General features: G+C 42.5%; 1 protein-coding gene across 1 annotated transcript in view; it reads left to right on the top strand.

Moving 5' to 3' along the window:
• Positions 1 to 4325, top strand: part of ANKRD26 (ankyrin repeat domain 26) — a 147582-nt gene that overhangs the window by 46229 nt on the left and 97028 nt on the right. The window lies entirely within an intron of this gene.

Here is a 4325-nt window from a genome sequence, read left to right as displayed (position 1 = left end):
TAGTGTATTTCCTGAAAGTTCATCCTCTCAGGTCTCTATGATCAGCCTGCATTACATGAGAACTTGCAGATGTGTCCATTAAACCAGCATTTCTCAACTTGTGGGTCACAAGAATATACAAAAGGGTTGCGAACAAACTTTAAACATGGATCAAGGCAGACAAGGTTCTTTGGGTAGATGTGATACCTTTTATTAGACTAACTAAATAGTTGGAAAAAAGTTCTTTGCAAGCTTTTGGGCACAAACACCCTTCTTCAGGCACTGGGAGACTCTACCAACAACTGTGCAAAATTGGATCAACAGACTTTAAAAATGGATTCTCTTTTAAAGGAGAAAAACGTGGGGGATTGTGCCTCCCCTCCATCCCACACACCCATCCCCTGCCCCACACACTGGGGGGCTGGGGCATGGGGGCAGCAGGTCAGGACTGGCCATCAACGTTTACAAATAGGTCCTGGTACAAAAAAAGTTGAAAACCATTGCATTAGACCATGGAATCAACAAACCATTCTGTTTTGGCTTTTGAATAATCTACACCTTAATTATTAAGGCTGATGGTCAAGAGACTCGAAGAATAAGCAGTTCCACTACTGGGCATGTCTAAAAATTCTCAGTCCCCTTATAACCTTAGAAGTTATTCCAGCCAATGTTGGGTATTTCCTATAGCTACATAGGTCACGTTCACATGAACAGGGGTGTGCATTTGCAGCAGCACAAATTTGTAGCGACACAGAGGTTTGTGACATCATAAACCGCGTGTGTATGTACATCTGGATCCACCATATTGTGTAAAATTAAATTGTCCAACTGAGACCAAAGTATTTGTTTTGGATATATTGGCAAGTTATTACTTGTCCTGTGAGATACTGTTATAGGTTCCCTGTAAGATTAGTAATGAATACAGGTGTAACATGAGCAGTCTTTTTCAAATCTAGCTTAATTTATTTAAATAAATTAGGCTGCCAGTGCTAAACAAAAGACAGGGTTTTTCAATGAGTATTAAGTAATTTTTCTCTATTTTTTGTACACCTTTCATATGTGCTGCACTGAATTAAAAACAATACCAAGTTAGCAGCAGATGAAGCAATGTTGGCAACATTAAACACATGTTTTAAGGGAGGTTTTTTATGAGATGTATTGTTAGTGAGGCTAAAAAATTTGTTTACATTGTTCCGTAAAACACACACAGTAGGCTGATTGTTTTAATAATGAGTTGCAGTATTTATAACAATGCTTAAATCTGAAGAACTGGGGAATCACAGCTCTTCAGCTGTGAGCTACAATAGTCATGGCAGAGGAACAAAGGTAGAGATGAAGATTGCAGGAGAGGTGAAACTGAAATAGTAGTATGTGTGAGGAATACAGCAGGGGTGGCAGGTGAAACTGAAGAGATGGGGAAAAATAAAGGGGAAAGTAGGAGGGAGAGGTGTTAAGGATATCAAAGTTATAGAAGGTTCCTAATGAAGGCTATACCTGTTAATTTTGATATCACAGCACCCTTGATTGTATGTTCTGTCACTGAACTCTGTATAACAGAATATACTAAATTTGACTGCTCTTTTTTCTTTTTTTGAAATGTCATAAGGGAAAATGGGATATGCATGATATTTTACAGTCATGCAACATGTTCTTGAAGTACAGGCAGTCCTCAGACCTATGACCCAATTGGTTCCTGAAAAAAACGCGTCTTAAGTTGAAATGTTGTAACTGAACCAATTTTCCTATAAGAAACAATGTTATAAATGGGGGATTGATTCCTGAACCAAGGCCCGATACCCTGTTTTCACCAAAAATAACCCAGAATTTTATACTTAATCAGTTATAGATGAGTAATATAACTACATTAATGTATTTATATTGTAAATAGCGATCATATTGATTTGGAAGAATTTTTTGAGGTGGCTTTGCTGGACTTTTTGAAGGGCTCTTAGCTGGAGTCTTCTCAGGAGTCTTGGCTGCAGGTTTTTGTGGAGTCTTGTCTGCTTTCTTAAAGAAAATGTCCAAGGAAGTTTGGACAGATGTTCTCCAGGGAGATGGGCGATGCAGCAAACTTGTCTGCTGGCGTGGCGTTGTGACAGATCAAACGTTGTCAGGTTGAAACTGACTTCAGAAAGTTGAAACAGGGTGTCAATTTCTAAACGTTGTAAGTGCGAAATGTTGTAACTTGAAATGTAACTCGAGGACTGCCTGTATTTATTACCTAAGTTGGATAAAGAACACAAGGGAAAGTGGCAATAGATCATGAGGATGAGGAAAAGAGATTAAAAAAAAACAACAAAGAGAAAGATAGTGTTTATAAGTGAGATACCATTTTTAAGACTCCTGGCTATTTTTTGTCTAGTTTAATCGCTCTTAAAAATAAAATACTCCTCATTAAGCTTGAGTGTGGTAACAGAAAGCTGTACGTGACGATTAGTAGAAGGCTAATCAGAAGAGATTAAATTTGAGAGGGGATTTGAAGATTAAAATATATTTGCTGCTAGTTTGTTACAGAGGAAGAGGCTACTCCCTCTAGGAAAGAAAGACAGCACTGAGTTGATGTTCATTTGCATTACAGTATGGGAGCCCTACTCATGGACCAGGACTTTCTGCCTACATTTCTGGCCTGTTGAGGTTTTGGTTTTGTTTAGAGGGGAATAATCAGGAGGTAGGACCCTGGGACTACTTTCTCTGCTGCAGCAAAAGAAATAAACAGAACATGGAGACAATAGAACCTTGGGGATGCCTCCTCTGCTGCTTTGGTTGGAGTGTGCGCCACAGGCCAGAACCATCTCTTCATGGGCTAGATCTGACCCCTGGGCCACAGGTTGCCAACATCCTGGATTAGATGTTTGTAGGACTGTAGTCTTCAGTTACAAAAGAAAAAACCTTCAGGGTTTCCTAAAATATCTATATATTCCACTTGTTAGAGGCATGAAAGGTCAATCACTTTAATCTCAGATATTGTTTAAAAGGGTTTAGGAATATATTAAACTTTGCTTATACCAGCTAGTATAGAACATGTAGCTAAAAATAAAGACTGCTATCTTAGGGCAGAGAGATCCTTCCTGTTTTGAACTTTTATAAGAAGATTAGAGACTGTAAGTCTGCCCCAGCTTTTTGCAGGCCTGTGCTGTAGTCTTACATAAAAGACTCTGAATTCATACCTTTTCACATCAGAGCACTTGCAGCCACCAAGACAAAAGTTTCCATAATCCAAAAAAAACAAAACAAAACCAAAAAAAGAGAAGCACTCAAAGTTCTTGTTTGTGTATGTGTCTGTCTGTTTGATTCAACTTGAGATATATGTATTAGGGCTGTGTGAAATTTCATCGGGTGTTTCGTTTCAAAGCTGTTTGGATGCGTTTTGAGCTTGAAACAACAAAATCAAAAGGAAACAAAGCCTTTGAAACAGCTTTGAAACGAAACAAGGGCACTCAAAACGTTTTGAAAGTTTCAAATGTTTTGAGTTTCGAAGCCGGGCTTACTTGGCTTCAGCGCCAGCCCCAGCCGACAGCAGTAGCCTTATGTCATCCAGCACAGATGTGGGGGCTGCACCTGTCTGGGAGGATTCTGGCACAGCCCCCAACCCTCCTGGGGGTGTGGGCTGCTGGACCTGCATGCTGGATGACAGCATGCTGTTGCTGCCAGCTGGGGCCAGCAGCAGCACCAATCTTCCTGGCACTCGGCACAGGCTGTGCCCCGCGCCAGTCCCAGCCGGCAGCAGCAGTGCTTTGTCATCAGGCAGGCAGGTCGGGGGTTCACCCGCACCTCCGGGAGGGCTGTGGGGTCTGTGCCAGACTCATCCTGGGGGTGCAGGCCCCCAGTCTGCCTGCCAGATGGCAGGAGGCTGGTTCTGCCACCTGGGGCCAGCAGCAGCACCAATCTTCCCAGTGCTGGGTACAGGCTGCACCCAGTGCTGGTCCCAGGTGGCAGCAGCAGCCTCCTGTCATCTGGCAAATGGATCAGGGGCCCACTCCCCCAGGATGAGTCCAGCACAGCCCCGCAGCCCTCCAGGGGGGTGTGAGCCTCTGGAACTGCCTGCCAAATCGCAGGAAGCTGCCACTGCCAGCAAGTGACAGGAGTTTTGCCTGTCAACAGCATGAGGTGCAGTTTCCCAGGAACCTCTGTACTTATCTCCTTGAAATTTGGCAGGCTACAATCCCTGCAAGTTTCATCCAAATCAGGGAAGAAATGACTAAGTTATAGGCAGTTTCATGCTTCCCCATTGTAGCCTATGGGTGAAATGTCGAAACAGTTTCAACGAAATGAAACTCAAAATGAAACAGTGTTCCATCAAAACGGAAGTCAAAGCAGAACAGTGCTATTTCGCACAGCCCTAATAT

Source organism: Gavialis gangeticus, unplaced genomic scaffold (genome assembly GCF_001723915.1).
Source record: "Gavialis gangeticus isolate Ggan-Ray unplaced genomic scaffold, GavGan_comp1, whole genome shotgun sequence".
In the NCBI taxonomy this organism is placed as follows: domain Eukaryota; kingdom Metazoa; phylum Chordata; order Crocodylia; family Gavialidae; genus Gavialis; species Gavialis gangeticus.
Note: the sequence above shows the minus strand (reverse complement) of the source record. Positions and strands in the feature narration are given on the sequence as shown.